This window comes from Rhagoletis zephyria, unplaced genomic scaffold, assembly GCF_001687245.7.
Source record: "Rhagoletis zephyria isolate East Lansing unplaced genomic scaffold, Rhagoletis_zephyria_1.1 Rzeph_scaffold_01913, whole genome shotgun sequence".
Lineage (NCBI taxonomy): Eukaryota > Metazoa > Arthropoda > Insecta > Diptera > Tephritidae > Rhagoletis > Rhagoletis zephyria.
The window spans coordinates 79,146-87,858 of NW_016158997.1; the positions used below are offsets into that span (position 1 = coordinate 79,146).

Genomic DNA, 8,713 nt, shown 5'->3' on the forward strand with positions numbered 1-8,713 from the left:
ATTAAAGCTAAAGGTGGGCGAGGCAGCACATAAATTTGCGCTAGTATTTTGTTTTTTTAATTAGTAAGTGTTCGATTTTTTCGACCAATTTCACAAAATCTTTCAATTTAAATTTATTCTACTTTTGAATCGAATATTTACATTTCATAATGTGCACTTGTATCGCTTCAATTTAGTTGTTATTGCCATAGTTACTTAAAATGTGCATTTCTATTTTAAGTTTTATGCTTGTTTGCTTCCCGTACGTTCGTTAATTTTATTACTCGTTGAAATTTAATTTTATTCATAAACATTTTTTTGTTACTGTACTCCACCATCTGCTTGTTTTTCGTGCATCACTGACTGCCACCTGTCTGCCTCCGCACAACAGAACATTTAGTTATACGAGTATTGTTTCTAAATTTTTGCCAAAAAAATGTTATTCCTTTTTATTTCCGAATATTATGTCATGCAATCGAATGCTGGCTGTTGTTAGTAGATACACGTACATATTTAAGAATTATTGCTGAATGAGCGAAGAGCCAGAGATTCAGATTGTGAAAAAAAATTAAATAAACAAGCAAAGCAAGGCGAATATATAAGGTGGTATCGATTGAACAAATACAACAATTACTTGTATTTGTTTTTTGCTTTTAGCGGGCCATTGTCAAATTTCAGCTATTCTTCCCCGAATGAAAAAGGGCGACAGAAAATGCAAACCCTCTCCCGTTTTCACTCACTCACTAACGAAATTCAAAATTTTGACAATCAAACGCTACTCACAGCTGATGAAACAACACCACCTTATATAAATTCGCCTTGAAGCAAAGTTTGCAAAGGAAATTTTGGGGACTTGTGATGGATAAAAATTTGTTTTGATTTCTGTAGATTTTTAGCTTTAATCGTTTGAATTTTGAATATGCTTTTCTCCGGCTTTTTTCGTTTTACTTTTATTTAATTTTTTATTTTTCGTACAATTTTTTCCTTTATATATTTTTTATTCAATTCTAAAAGCATTTTTGATTTCGTTTTCTTTCTTAATTTATTTCATAGATATTTTATTATTCATTATTTTTTCTTAATTTTTATTTTTTCATGTTTTTTTTTAAGTTGCAACATTTTTACTTTTAATATTCTTCTATTAAAATTTTTTTAGTTTTAATATTTCTTATTTTTTAGATATTTTTTATTATTTTTTAATTCTTTTATTTAAAATTTGTTTATTTTATTTTTAAATTTTACTTTATACATAAGTATGTATATTTTTCATACCTTTATTAGTCAATTATTTAAATTTTTGTCTCGCTAATTTTCGAGCTCACTTTCCGGTCTGCATTCTTTGCACTACTCACTACAATTACTCAGCGCCGTCTGTCTATCGTTCGGTCATAGCGTGATTGCTTTCACCGAATGCACCGATGAATCAGCAGAATCAGACCAATTCACTAGCCAAAACAGCGCCCACTACTAATACTTCCGCTCCGTCAAACCTATAACCTCCTGCCTGAATTCTTCCCACAAACTATGCAGCGTCTGCCTTTGTTTTGAATTTTCTTGTAGACTGCATAGTCAACATAAACACCAAGGGTGCTGTGATTTCACAGAGCAATGACGTGTCACGTGACGTCATTTTGAGACAAAAATCGAAGCGGTCGATGTGTAGTCATAGCTTCAACGCAAAATATTTGATTCTATTAAGTGATTAGAACGACATTACAATTAATAAAAATAAAAGTATTCAGATGGCTCGCAATACACAGACACACACAAGGTACAAATGCGCTAAATTTTTGGCTATATTTGTATGTATGTATAGTGGGTGTGCATGTGTGTTTATCTTCCTGTGCGCTGCATGAAATCGAAAGCGAAAGCAAAAATAGGCGCAGCTTTTGTTTATAATTCTATCTACTACCAGCAGAGCGGATATGTGTCGAAGTGCAACACCATACTCGGCGCCAATTCCAAACAATTTAGGTAGCAGAGTTAGAAAAAAAAAAATNATGAAATCGAAAGCGAAAGCAAAAATAGGCGCAGCTTTTGTTTATAATTCTATCTACTACCAGCAGAGCGGATATGTGTCGAAGTGCAACACCATACTCGGCGCCAATTCCAAACAATTTAGGTAGCAGAGTTAGAAAAAAAAAATACAACAACGAAAGTGAAAATTTACCCGGAAAATGTTACGTAGCATTTGATTGTATCTACATACATATATCCACAGTGGGCTCACCTACTCCCTCGCTATCTTTTACGTAGCATTAAACTATTCTATAGCCACTGGTATTGAATTCTTTATTATTCTATATAAAATTTTTGCGGTCATGCCGCAATGTCTATCACCGCTGACTGACAGCTTTGCGGCAGCTGTTTGCGCATTTTTTTCGCATAGAAATGAATGTAAATAACTTACGTTTGAATATATATTTACATACATACATATGTACCTATGGATGTACGTGCGTTTGCCATTTAAGCAGATATCGAGACCCACAAATCAAAATATTGAATGGGGAAGCCATATATGGAGGTGTGTTTTATATTAAAATGCAAAACAAAAAAAAAACAGAAATGAGAAACTCATACAAAGCAATAAATTATGGCATACAAATTTTGCATATGAAAGAGCTGCGATGACAGTGTTATGAATACAGTGGGCAGTTAGCCGGCAAAAAAGGTAGAAAGTATGTAATTGAAATTAATGTAGATAAGGATTTTGTGCTGAAAAATGAAGGTAGAAGTCGATTTAATAACCAAAAATGTTTTGGAATTTGTTTGATAAATTTTAAATTTTAATTTAAACTTCTCAAAAATAAATTTTCTTTTTTATATTTTAGTGGTTAACCTATGAAAATTTATGATTATCATAAAACTTGTTTCTTGTTAAATTTTTGTTTTCTTATAAATTTTTTAATATTTTTAAGCAAATTTTATTTTGCAGTCTGCTGAAACAATTTTTTATATATATGTATTAGTATGGATCATATTTGTTTTACTAAATTTATGGTATTTTCTGATTCTGCAGATAACTCTAAGAGAAAGTGTAGAAGAAACCATGGGCGGAAATGAGTTTCGAGCCTGCGCATTTTTAAATGAAAAAATTATCTTTTCACGATATTTAATTTTTCACATTTTCTTAAAACTTTTGCATATAAAATGACTGTATTTTAATTTCTTACATTTACTTAATTTTTTATTTATCCATAAATATTGTTGCAAATACAAAAAAAGGCCCAACATCGTCAGCAAATAAATTGGTAAAAATCAACCGTAAGTCCTAAGCTAATTGCGCGAAAGTGTGTTGATTCTTTTATGTTATAGAAAGTTTGATATTTGAATTTATGTGATTTTTGTTAAAGAGTCAACAATATCTTTACAAACAAAAATAAATAAAATTAAATACGTAACAAACAAAAACTAATTTTAAAACTTGTCAATATGCGGTACGTTTATAATTTTGAGAAAATTTGATTTTTTCTTTTAAAAATGCGCAGGCTAGAAACTCATTTCTGAGTTATAGTTTCTTCCACATTTGCTCTTAAAACTATCTATAGACACCGAAAATACCATACGATTTGTCGAAAAATTTCGTCCGAACAATTTGACCCATCCTAATAGGCATGTATATAAAATTTTCAATAATACTTATAGCTGGAATTTCCATCACCAGTGATGCCTAAAAAAACATGTGAATTTTATGTGTGCAGTTTTATGACTATTATTTGCTTTTACTAAGCTTAAAAGAATAATTCGTACCTATCGAGCCCTAACCGCCAAAATAACCTAAGAGAAATTTTTTTCAAAATTTTACTTTTGAAGCAGAAATATTCCTAGAACATCTATATGCATTTCTGCATCAAAATTAAAATTTTGAAAAAAAAGTCGCTTACGTTATTTTGGCGGTTAGGGCCCGCTATGCATCTTGAAAAACCTGACCTTTGAATCTCGCATGCTGTACAAAAGTACTACTCATTTACCTGCTAATACTTCAATCACCTCTCTTTTCACTACATTGTCGCCCAATAACACCCAGTCCCAGTGACATTGGTAAACGCTGTAGCGGCGATGCTGTCATTTGTTGACATTTCGCTTAGACATTGGGTTTTCCTTATTATTATTTTTTTCTACTAGTAGCTTATGTTTTGTGTGGCTTGCTTATTTTTTATGCATATACATTTTTTTATTTGTTTTTAATAATCGCAACTGTCAACTGCCTAAAACACTTGGTAGCTTTGCTAAAGTGACAGATGACTAATCTGCTTGGAAATATGTACTGCGGTGTTTGTTTTTTTTTATTTTGTGATNCCTGCTAATACTTCAATCACCTCTCTTTTCACTACATTGTCGCCCAATAACACCCAGTCCCAGTGACATTGGTAAACGCTGTAGCGGCGATGCTGTCATTTGTTGACATTTCGCTTAGACATTGGGTTTTCCTTATTATTATTTTTTTTTTGCTAGTAGCTTATGTTTTGTGTGGCTTGCCNTTTGTTGACATTTCGCTTAGACATTGGGTTTTCCTTATTATTATTTTTTTCTACTAGTAGCTTATGTTTTGTGTGGCTTGCTTATTTTTTATGCATATACATTTTTTTATTTGTTTTTAATAATCGCAACTGTCAACTGCCTAAAACACTTGGTAGCTTTGCTAAAGTGACAGATGACTAAGCTGCTTGGAAATATGTACTGCGGTGTTTGTTTTTTTTTTATTTTGTGATAAAAATATATATATTCATACTTATTCATTGTTTACATATCGCACACCGTCTTCAAAAGGGGCACAGCTCAAAATTACTCGTTTGTTAGAAAATGCGAAAAATTATTCTTAGCGCATGATAATCATATAATGTAAAGTCCTTAGGTTTTTAACAGATTATAACAAAAATTTGCTCCAGCTTTTGCTGAAAGGTAAATAAAAGCTATGTGCACATTTTTGGCGCATAATTTCAAATTTGCCAAATTTTGAGTTGTGCCTCTTTTGAAGACGGTGTGCAATATGTACACTCTTACAAGAAGTGAGCAAGTTTATTTAGTGGCCTGTTGTAAATGTAATAATTGTGTTGCTCAAGATTTTATCGCTGTACATTAACTGTGTGCATTTTGTGTGGCAAATGTCCAACAACAGCAGATAAAAAAATTATTGTAAACATGGAAATAAGTCGTGGGCTTTGTTTTGTTGTAGCAGAGGAAATATGTTGTTATTATTAGTGTGAATATGTATTATTTCAGGCATCAGTTGTTTATTTTATATCAAAGTTATTTTAGTGCAGGGCCCAAATGAAGTTCACTTCAACAAGAAATGGGAAGTATAGGCATGGCGAGTTTCAAAAATTGGAGGAACTCAACCAGTCACAACCAGTTTTCACATTTCTTGTTAAATTAGAGACTTGTATGTACACACATACATACTCATGTACACAAATTCCAAAATAGTAAGCGAAACTATGTATGTATTACAGCTGCATTCAATTGTTTTGCCAGATAAGTAAAAATTAAGAGATGACTCTAAATTTCTTCACCTCTACATCTATTGTTGCTCAAAAGCCAACCTACAACTTTCACCTTAAACTTTCTGTGCGTTTCTTAATCTTTTTTGTATACTCAAATACTGCTATTGTTAAAGTTTGTCAAACCAAAGATTTCACACAACTCGATCATCTTTCGTTGGGCGCTTATGCAAAACCCCAACGCCGCGATCTGCATACCACTCCTCACTTACCCCCTATATACATACATACAAAGCCAGCAGTAGTCGAATAATGGCGCAAACAAAAGCAGCAAACGAAAATTAAAACAATTCCATCTACAAAGAAATTGCATGAAAAAAAATGGGGAGCAAGTGAGAGAGAGATAAAGGGAGAGTGTGCGCCAAAAGTTTAACAAACCAAATTAAAGATAAGCCGGGAGTGGCGCAAGAGTAATGCGAGAGCTAAATAATACCCACAGAAGACCAGATCATGTGAGTGTGAGTGCGAAGCACATACAGTGTTCTTAAATGCAACTCAGCAGGAAAAATCTGAACTAAATTTTATGGCCGTTTGCCTTGACTGGTCACATGCATTTAACAGGCAGACGATAACGATGTTTAACCTGCAGTTAGTGTTAACCAGACATTGAGTAAGCGACCCATAAACTAGTGGAACAAATTTCTGGTTTAGAATTAGTACGACATTGAAAAATTCGAATCACTCTAGATTTCAAGCCTACGAAATATGGTTTTAAGGACAAAAAAACGTAAACACCTCGTCTTAATAAAAAAGACTTGTATATTTTTATAATTTTTGGCTCTCTGACACCGAATCTTAAGTAAGAGTTCACAAGTGAACTTGTTTTTTCGCTAGCCTCAAACCTTTTTCTTTATACATATGTATAAAAATAATAGTGTTTTTTTTTGAGGTTGGAAAAAAATATCCAACTTTCGAGTTCTGACTTTAGTTTTGGATAAAGTGACCCAAAGCATTTAAGTGTTGACTAGTCTTTTTTGTCGTAAACATATTTATTTTTTTTTTTATCGAGACGAGATTGTTCAATTCTTATCAATTTTCAATTCAAATCTTGGCTCGCCAAGGCCGAATTTAAAGTCAGTATTCAAAATTTGGCAAATTTTTTGTTCCTAACTCAAAAAATTAAATATATTGGTACAGTTTATCAGTTCTTTTTGAGGTTGGTATGAAACAAAAATACATTTGGCCAAGTTAGATTGGCCAATCTACTTCGTCGGACAAAAAAAAGGGGTTTTGGAAACACAACCCTTAATGGCTCTAGGTCGCTGAATTCTAGTATGAAATGCTCTAAAAAAATTAGCCGAAGCAGTTAGTTTTGTTGGATCAGAAAATAATTTAGCCAACTTTTGAGTAGTGTAAGATTTGAAGGCTGAATCAGAAGTCAGTACTAAAAATTAGCACATTTGTTATTTCTAACCTAAAACATAGCTTTCATGACTAAATTAATTGAATTAGTATATTTTTTATGTTAAACAACTGCAGATATTTAGAATTCTGTAGCGTCGTATGATCAGCTGGGGTGGTAATTTTGATTTGCATGTGTTGCTGTGTAAAATTACAAAATTTTAGAAAGTAAAAAAATTTAAGGAAAGATATCTGTTGAAAAATTACTTCCTAGTTATGCCGAAAATTCGAAGCGAATATCTCAAAAATGATGCGCTAGAGATCGATCTACTTCATTAGCGTTAGCAAAACAAAGCGATACAGAGCCTAGTAGTTTTCAACTGCCGAAAAAGGGGTGCAGCTTTCTAAGATATCTATGCGTAAGATTCCTTGAGTTCATTACTTTTATGTAGTTCTAGATTCACCGGTTCGGTGTTACTAAATTTCTTACAGGGATTACAGGGAACCGTACTGAATATCTACTTATGTTTGTTTCTTTGTATGTAGCCTATGCGGGCGATAAAAATGTGTACTGGGCGCATTTTCAGTATTTTAGTATTCGATTTTATTTTAACTTTTTTCTGTTTTTGTTTTTTTGGTTATTTCATTAGTGCTGTGACTCATCTGCCTGGCTGCGGTTGGCTAGCGTTGATGGAAATGGCAGCAATAGTAAGTAAGTAAACAGCAGGAAGGTAGTCAGTCAGCCAGCCTGATTAACGAGTGGCTAACTAGGCGGCAGGGAGCACAATTTGACACGATCGAAAGCGAATGCACACGGACACTCGTTTATATGTATCTATGTATATATAAATGCATTTCTTTAGCTGCGGGTCGCAAGATTATTTTATTATATGGAAATTTCGTTGTTGGTGTAGACACAAAATTTCGGAATTTTCACTTTCGGTAGGTGGCAGCATTTACATATGTACATATGAATACGTATGAATTTCGGCGAGTTCACGCTATGCGCGCGCTATTTTTGGAATTATGCTTTGAAGCATGCTTGGTGTGTGTTTTTCTATGCACCGAATATACAAATTTATGTATACCCAAAGTTTTGTAATATCATGTTTTTGTTTCAATATGTTTTTGCCCTTTTTAAGGCCCACTACACGTCAGTGGCTATTTTTAGTACATTTTTATAATTCTGTTGTGTACATTTTCGTAGCGAAGATTTTTTATATCTAATTCAAGATTTTGAATTTAGGTAAATATATTTTTCTCTGTTTATTCACACATTTCACTTGAATTTATTTCGTCCACAATTCGAAATTTTACTCCTAAACGTTCTTTTAACCACTGCAACATCAACAACAACAGCAATAGCAGCAGCAACACTAATGGCAAATAACTTTTTATATCTTTATTTAATTAAACTCAATTGGTTTAAATTTTGTTATTTTTTCCGCGTTTTGTTTGCTTTTTTCACTTCGCTTCTTTTGCTGCTTTTTCTTCTTCTCGTTTGCTCTTAATAAATTCTGCCTGCATAATTTGTCACACAACACCATCACTAAGAAATCCCTCCCACTAGTGCACTACCGTTACACAAATACCCACCACTTACTCGCCCAAGCGCTCCAGTCAAACTGACTACTCAGCGCGCACAATTCATTTCATTTCAATACAATTCAATTCAATTTCAATACATTTGCTTTTTTTTTAGTAATTTCTTACCTTTACTCGGTGCGCTCGCTATATCGGCTGCTCCCCCTTCTATAGCGTCGGTCGTATCTAGGCTTTTGGACAGGGTTGCCACTGACGAAAAAAAAATACTTACGATCCTTGAAAAAAATCTACCAAACCTGGAAAATATCTACCAATCACTGTTTTAGTTATTTTAATAAAAACTA

General features: G+C 33.0%; 1 protein-coding gene across 3 annotated transcripts in view; it reads right to left on the reverse strand.

The window, feature by feature from the left end:
* The window catches only part of Vinc (vinculin), a 25,649-nt gene extending 17,206 nt beyond the window's left edge, over positions 1-8,443 (reverse strand). Inside the window, exon 1 of one of the 3 annotated variants that reach the window (XM_017619635.1) lies at positions 8,428-8,443. The gene's annotated coding sequence lies outside the window, so the exon portion shown is untranslated. Of the gene's footprint in view, positions 1-141; positions 564-8,420 lie in introns of those variants that run through there. The other 2 variants (XM_017619634.1, XM_017619633.1) reach the window with 2 other exon arrangements.
* Positions 8,444-8,713: the final 270 nt, after the last annotated feature.